This window comes from Magnolia sinica, chromosome 4 (genome assembly GCF_029962835.1).
Source record: "Magnolia sinica isolate HGM2019 chromosome 4, MsV1, whole genome shotgun sequence".
NCBI lineage: Eukaryota > Viridiplantae > Streptophyta > Magnoliopsida > Magnoliales > Magnoliaceae > Magnolia > Magnolia sinica.
In genome coordinates this window covers 15,455,069-15,463,162 of record NC_080576.1, presented here as the reverse complement: position 1 = coordinate 15,463,162, position 8,094 = coordinate 15,455,069, and the positions used below count along the sequence as shown (strand labels likewise).

The 8,094-nt window shown below is 37.7% G+C and overlaps 1 long non-coding RNA gene across 2 annotated transcripts; it reads left to right on the top strand.

Moving 5' to 3' along the window:
• The first annotated feature begins 1,087 nt into the window (after positions 1 to 1,087).
• LOC131242558 (uncharacterized) lies at positions 1,088 to 6,015 on the top strand. Of its 2 annotated transcripts, XR_009169663.1 has the most exons (7): positions 1,088 to 1,442; positions 1,543 to 1,630; positions 1,713 to 1,764; positions 1,975 to 2,012; positions 2,285 to 2,374; positions 5,394 to 5,498; positions 5,592 to 6,015. It is a non-coding gene; the product is annotated as an uncharacterized LOC131242558 (long non-coding RNA). The 2 variants fall into 2 exon arrangements; XR_009169662.1 differs by having other exon boundaries at positions 1,088 to 1,630.
• The last annotated feature ends 2,079 nt before the right edge of the window (positions 6,016 to 8,094 follow it).

Sequence of the window (8,094 nt, the reverse complement as noted above, 5' to 3'; positions counted from 1 at the left end):
TGTTCTGACAAGTGGGCTCATGTTTCAGCGATTCAGACCACTGATCTGTTTCACATTAGTCTGGATGGATCATGCCCCCAAATCCCAGATTAGAAGGTCATAGCCACTAATCTTGGGTTCATTTTTCAGTTGAGTGTGGACTGCTGCCGTATTTCTCTTGTAAACCACCTATCTGTTGTTCAGAAATTTAAGGGTTGTCATTTTGAGGAGATTCTAAATGCATAGTCCATGAGGGTAGTGCGAGATAAACCAATGGAGTGGATTACTGAATGTTCAGCGGACCCCATTCTTCAGAACTAACAAGCAGAGTTCACTGTGAATACAAGCCATTTTCCATATTGTGGATGGTTTGGTCGGCATTGGAGGATGATTTATTGGTTTAGGTTGATTGCATCTCTTTGCCACCCTGGGCAATCCAGATGTACCTTGAGGCTATAGGATGTCATGAGTTTGCGGAATCAAAACTAGCTGGGTCAACCTTGTCTTGGATTTCAATCCCCATTTCCATCAAACATGTGTTCCCTTATAAACATGTGTGCACATCTTCACATGTATCTCCATGCGTGTTTGTGTTTGCATGCATATGCGTGCAAACTTTTCTTTTAGGTTCAAAGCCCTAAATGCCAACCTTTTTTTTTTTTTTGCAATTATGGGTTCTCTGTGATCAACTCTGCCTGGTAGTGATGTGCCAAACATTCCCCATCCCAAGTAAGGGATGATTGATGTTAAGTAGGCAGCTGGCTGTTGAACGTTTGCTAAGCAATTGTGAGAAAAATTTTAAATAAATAAAGATGACCCCAAATAATTGTGACAAGGCTATGACGATGATGGCGATGATGATGGATTTTCTGTGTTGTTGACTATTTTTTACCGAACGACTTGACGTCTTTCACATATTGCAGCTAGTCGTGCTATGGAGCCTTTTTTCAGATTCCGTTGTGGGTCATGGAGAGTTATGGGTTGCCCAAATATTGTCATCAGTAATAATAATAATAATAATAAAAAAGGTGCAGTGGTTGCAGAACGATTTTAGAAAGTGTACAAGGTTTTTAAAGGTTGTGAGTGTACAATGATTCTCTGTCTTTTTTGGTGCTGCGAAGAATGAATTGCAACTGGATGGACACAAGGGATGTCCTTATTGTAAATCCTACCAATTCCAATCAAGTGGATCCTGATTACTCAGAATTTCAGAAGAGAGTTGACAAGTGGATCCTGATTACTCAGATCGTCTGATCAGTGTGATTTCAGGCGATGATCCATCCACAATGGGGACCTTCATTTGGACGTCTCGATCAGCATGCGCATATGTGATGTGTTCCATGAATGAGCTGCCATGGGCTAATACATTGCAAAAAGTGCTGGAGCCTAACCCTTTCATCAAGATTTTTGCAACAATTAATAGGCATCTTTTTTCTGCAGTTAGTGAGGTTGTGATATTGATGGTGAGGCCTAACAGGCAAATGGCTTGTTGCTTGAATTCTTGGATATTTCAAGGGTTGTATATTTCCACTTGTTTACACATTACTGACGGTTTCTATGCAGAACTGGAATGGCCGATGTTCCTGGTACCGCCAGTACCATTTTTGGTGCTGTTAAAGATGCTGGAGCTAATGTTATCATGATATCTCAGGTATCTGCATCCCACAAGTTTGCATTTCTGGATGTTGTAAGCTAGTAGTTTCTCATGTGCTGATTCATTGGGTCTAATGCAGGCCAGTAGCAGCGACCACTCTGTATGCTTTGGATGCTGGACGTCTTTATCAGGTACTCTAGTTTGAATTACATCAATGGCTTGGGGTCATCTTAGGATTTCATGGAATAATTGATTCTTCTGCAAAACTGTCAATCGTTGCTGATTGCTCTAGCAATCAATTTCTGTCATTCATCACATGTTACAGCAATTAGAAGAATTCCGTTTATTTAGATTGTTGGGCTTGATTTGGTTCGGTGTTGGGCTTGTGTGGGTTAATGCAGGGGGATTGGAATGGAGCCGGATGCCACACTAGCTACAGGTATTGATCCTGACCATCTTGATCTCTCTCATTTTCTCTGTCCATGCAGTTATTTCCAAATTCCATATCTTTTCTAGAAGTCCTACTTATGCCTAATCAAAATCTTCGATTCCATAAATCATTTTGAGAAATTCTTCCCTTATCTTGGAGGACTTGAAAACTTGAGTTAATTTTGAGAAATGATCAATCATTCCATAAGTCAACCATTTTCAAAACTCAACAGTATGCTTCCAGGGTAATCATTTTCAACCAGTCTTTTCAATCATTTTCAGCCAATGCTTGAGTATGTGAGGCTGGCTGGACAATAGTTTGCATTCAGCTGCCAGTTAAATCGTTATTCCATTATCACTTGGGACTGAATGGTATCTGATCAAACTTTTTTTTTTTTTTTTGGCATTTGACGGATGCAAATATGAATGAGTTAAGGAATGATTTTCCAGTACAGGAGTCTCTACCTACTCCCATCCTACAAAGTTCCATCCATGCTATTGGTTTGGTTTTGTTAAGTTCAGAATGTGTTATTTCTATTTTCTGTTTTGAATTGACTTGGATTTATGGGATGTTTGGTTTTGGTATTATGCATTTTTATCTGTTTTTATTATATTTATTGGCCATCAATTATTTCGCAGTTTTAGGCTAAGTTTGTTTGTTTTTTTTTTTTAATGACTTATGCTTGATTTTGGTATTCTGCACTGCAATATCAGAAATTATTTCTATTCTTTAAAGTACTTATCTTGCATTGATGTAGCTATGTTCTTGTTTGATTATGTAATCATGTATAATTTGAGCCAATGGTACTAATTTATAATTTGAACTATAGATATGCACCTGTGTTTGTATTTGCAAGTTTGTAAATGTTGTTTCAGAATTCTATTCCAGTCATTTCTACATATTTAGACATTTTAACTCTTTTTTTCAAATTAAGCAACCTTGGTTTGGTGAGATCTAGTTAGTTTGTAATTCTATGTCAATGTTAGTACTTATCTTCTTCATTTTTCCTCTTTTGACATTCCCTTGCTATGCTTTTTATCAGATTTGTAGGACTCTCCCAAGAACAGAGATTTCCTGGGTGCATTCTGGGACAAGGCAGCATGTAAAAGATTTATGTTTATCATTTTTTTTTCAATCGTTTAATTACCATTGCCTTAGTTCCTCTTATAGTTAATAGTTTGCTGTTAGTGCAGTTTAAATTCACATATACTTCACTAAAAAACTTTCTTAATATTTTCATCATGCACATTGCTTCAAATCTAGCTTCTAATCATAGGGTAGATTTGAAATACCTCAGGAATCTGGAGCTGGCAGAAAGATTTTACATGAAATTGTGATTCAATAATCTACTTTCCATTATTTTGTACATTCCAAATTGTATGAGTGAAAATTTGATTGTGATGCAACTGTTAAGGACACTCAAAGAGATGGATGAGTACCTCATCACTCCTTGCCTTGGATGGAAGAATATGTAGTATCTGATATGGTATATCCACGGTTGAGGAAATTGTGAGTTTTCAGTGGTTTTGGCAACTTTAATAATCCTTTGATTTTTGTCTTGGATCAGTACTATTGTTTGTGGGTCTGTACCATTAGTGACAATTGATGTTTATATTATGATATACTTGCCACAATGGAGTTACTACTGTGAATTGTTTCTTCTGCTGGTTGTTACTTATTTCCTACAGAGCACAATACAGAGTCTTCAAAGGGTAATGGATTTTCTTTTATGTCATTTTATATAGGGACTACAAATAACTGGAGCCATTGTAAATTTGCGTACAACTTGGGCATGTGGGGTTGTGTTGGAGGGTCAACCTGAGCCCAACCTGACCACAAGAGGACCCAGCCTGCAACCTGACCTGGCCCTAATTCCAACCGTAGGTGCTCAACCCAACACTGCGTCGATGGGTTCGACAATCATGGCCTGCAAATGAGGTAATATTGCCACTTTATTGAATTGATTATTGCAATTCAATTTAATTCTGCAGCCAAACAAAGTTAGTTTTTTTATCCATATTTCCTCTGTTTCTTCTTTCTGGTATTCTTGTCATGAGAGCATTGCTGAATCTGGGGGAAATTTTGGCCAAATGGTCTTGTACATTTTCCTTTAGCCAAAAAGCCTGTGGGCATATTTGCTTCAATTTTCTTATTTTTTGGGGGTTTATTGGAAAGTTATAGAAAGTCAAGATATTTCACTGACACTGAATGTTAACAAAATCCATGTTTGGATGCTCAATTAATATCTGCAACTATACAATTCAAAGAAGTGGAAATGATCAAAATTCATAATGAGAGACGAGCAACCACATAGCTATTCTGATATTTCCAACTCCACTTCAAATGCCTGAAAATAGGGATTTGTTGTCATTGTGAATTAAAATGGTCATACCTGCATTTTGGACATTTCCTCTATATATAATTAAATTATGGAAAGTCAATTCAACTGATTAATTGAATGTACCTGGAACTAAATTCACATACAAACCCATATGCATGAAATCCACTAGTCCATATGGTCAGTAACTATTTCTTTCTTTCATTCATTCATTCTTTTTTTTTTTCTTCTTTTTTTCTTTTTTTAAATTTATGAAAGACAATTCAAGAAGTTAATATATATAGTGACCAAGGCATGGCTGTTTGTAGCTGATTAGCATGCCAAATTCCCAAGAGTAACTGATTCTTTCATTCTTGATGATGAAACCAATATATTTTAGTGTCAGATGCAAATTATATATGACATGACAGGTTGAAATGCTACATGCATAAGATAGGTGGCATGAGGATCTGAACGAGCATACCAGATGAAAAAGGACCGAATCACCTGCAACAAGCCTCTTTGCACTTCCACACTCCATCCAGTTGCAAGAAGATGTTGCTTGGGCTGACCTGCATTAGAAATGGAATTAACAAATGGGCTAGTTACAAATTTCAATTCCTAGAGTTGCTCTCTTATATATAGCATAGATGTATATTATGCCTGAAATAGTCCATTAAAGGCATTAAAGAGTAGAACAAAGATATTAGATGAAGAACCCAACAATACAAATCCATCGTAAAAAATCCTTCTTTCAAATTTGAGGCTTTGCTCTGTTCTATTTCTTCATGTTTGCTCTGTTCTAATGACTACAAACTGTCAACATCAAAGTAGCACATGAGTGACATCTAAGCCAATCTTCAAGTGGGCTGGTATGGGTATCTTTGTCGATCGTGCATTATCAGGATAGTCTGATCATGAACCATTGACATATGCATACGTGCATGGTCCACCTAAGAACTAGGCCAACCTGAATAGTTACACTTGCGATTAGGCAATTGCATTTCTCTATCATTCATGGCTTCTTTTTCATCTTATTTAGTGGGATTGAATCTTTTCATATATTTTATCAGCCAAATCTAAAAGTTTGTGATTGGGGCTCAACAACGAAGAAAAGTGGCAATGAACCCGCACCCAAAAAGCCTATTGGAATACCATTGCCATTACTGACTTTTAAGGTACAAAACAGATTCTAATGAGTTTTTGATTGGAGAGGGATTTGGGGTTTATCTGCTATACACATATGAGGATTTCTATATTTCTTTTTCTAGGTCCGAAAAGAGAATTTAGGAGACAGAATCATTGCACTCTAGCAACTGGTTTCACCTTTAGGAAAGGTAAATTTGAAAAGCTCCCATTTACTTCCACAGATTTCTACTACGGTTTCTTATTTTCGAATTCGAAAAAGCTTTGTTTTGTTGAATTGAATATAATTGTTCTCTTATTTCAAACATTCACCACATCCATTCTATTCGAAGCAATTGAATACATCAAGTTCCTCCATGAACAAGTCAGTGTAAGTTCCATGAAAACCAAATGTAGAAGTCAAGAAAAAATCCAAGAAAGAGAATAACATATGCCTAATTTCATCTTTTTCTTCTATAATTTCAGGTTTTAACTACACCATACATGAAAAATGATGCTCACATTCATCACCAGTAGGTATATTTCTTTATTGTGCAAAATGCTAACAGTGTGAAGAGGCTTGCAACCATTTATTAGACTGGGCCCAACGTAAAACTCTTGGATGGGCCACACATTTACAACAAATATGGACTATTGGTTGTTTTCTTCTAACCATCCATTTCTTTTATTCATGTGTGGCCCACCCAATGAGTAGACCAACCCTTTTTTTTTCATCCAACTTGTTCATGGCATGTGGCCTGGTTACGGTGAAGATCTTCATCAATCTGTTGATCATTGTTATGATCTTTGAAATACTTGTTATGATTTATCTCAACAAGTTAAAGATTTATATTGTGTTATGAAGAATTTCGATAAATCAAAAGGCTCGGATGGACCGAAACAAGATCTTCAAAACCACGGGTTGTGTTCAGGGGTGTACACGAATCGAGCTAGCTCGGTTAACTCGCTTAGCTCAACTCAAAAAAGCTCAGTTCAACTTGGTTCAAAGCTGAGTTCGAGCTGATTTTTTGAGCTCGAAAATGAGTTCGAGCCGAGTTCAAGCTGCCCCAGCTCGACTCGACTTGGATCGAATCCGGCTCGAATCGAACTCGGATCGAACTAGTTCGGTGACTTGGTTACTTTGCTGTTGATGTTGCTCACCAGGTCTTTGATGAAATGACTCAACCAAGTGTGGCTGGTACCTGAAAGTGTGTAAGTCCTCAGTTCCCTTTCCTCTCTATTTATATGCTAATGTTGTGTATAAATGAGTCTGTGCATGTGAGTTCTTTAGTAATCATTGACATGATTGCATGCATTCTGGTAGCTCATGATCCATCTTCCAGAACTGATTCAAATGGTGAGTATGCAAACTCTTCTTGGGTCGTCATAATGAATGGTGCTAGTCTCTATAGGCATAACATTTAAAGGATTTTGAAATTTATTTATTTTGTTCTCATTCAGTTTCCAAGGAAGGTATGTTTATGAAACAAATACCCTTTTTTTTTCTTGGTTTTTATGTCGCTTAGAAGGTGTTTGATAAAATACCTGTAAAACCATTGCTTTTGTTTTGCAAACAGTGGGATTTTGAAAGTGCAGTCCAGGTGTTTGTGGAAATACTGCAATGGCGAACTCGGCTCGATCTTGGCTCGAACTTGGCTTGAACTGGCCTGAGCTGCTGACCGAACCGAGCTAAGCTGGCCAATCAGGCTCAAGGACTGAGCCAAGTTCGAGCTGAGGTCAGCTAGTGGCCGAGCCAAGTCGAGCTGAGTCCAGCTCGGCTCGGTTCGACTCGATGTACACCCCTAGCTGTGTTTAGTTCCAATTACAAGCACCTTCTTAGTTACTAATGAGGTTGGAGCTGATTTTTCGTCATCTATGTTTGAAGGAATTTCACAATTTTGAGGAACTAATTGTTGTAATTTAACCAAACCCAATGACATTTAGCATATATTTAATTATTGTATCAACATTCTTCTTAAGGTTTCTTTTATATGGAGTTGGGGTATCATATATAGTTAATTTTTTATGGAAATACGAATTTTATATGTTTGGAATTTGAATGGCAGATTTGATTTTGATTTCTTCCTTCAGGTAGACTTACCTTTTCAAATAGGTTGATTGGTTTGGAGCTTTCGAGAACATGTTTTTGAAATGGGTATTAAGCTAGTTTTGAATGTGTGCATTGATTAGGCGAGATCCATTTTCATTTATTAATTTAATTTAATGAGAAACGCTGACGGTTAAAAACCGTCGGCCAATGGCTTTCTAGCCGAAGATTTTAGCTGTCGGACTTAGCCGTCGGAAACATCAACGGTTATGGTCATCGGACTTGACCATCGAAAATTTCGACAGTTTAAATTTGTCGGCAAGCAACGCCCATGCCCCCTTTCCCGATGGCCCGTCCGACAGCTACAATCTGTCGGGGAAGGTCAATGCCAATGGTTTTTAGCCGTTAGCGTTGCCCTGTTTTTTTTTACTAGTGCACCGATGTGTCTTTTGTGTAGAAGATCCAAGACTTGGAATATGGGCCATATCATTAAGATGATTTGGGATGAAAACCAGGATGGTCCGCACCAGATCCTCCCAAGCAAACTCCTCATTTCTGGTAAGCTGCCCTAGGTCGGATGATGCTCTTTTAAACAATTACAA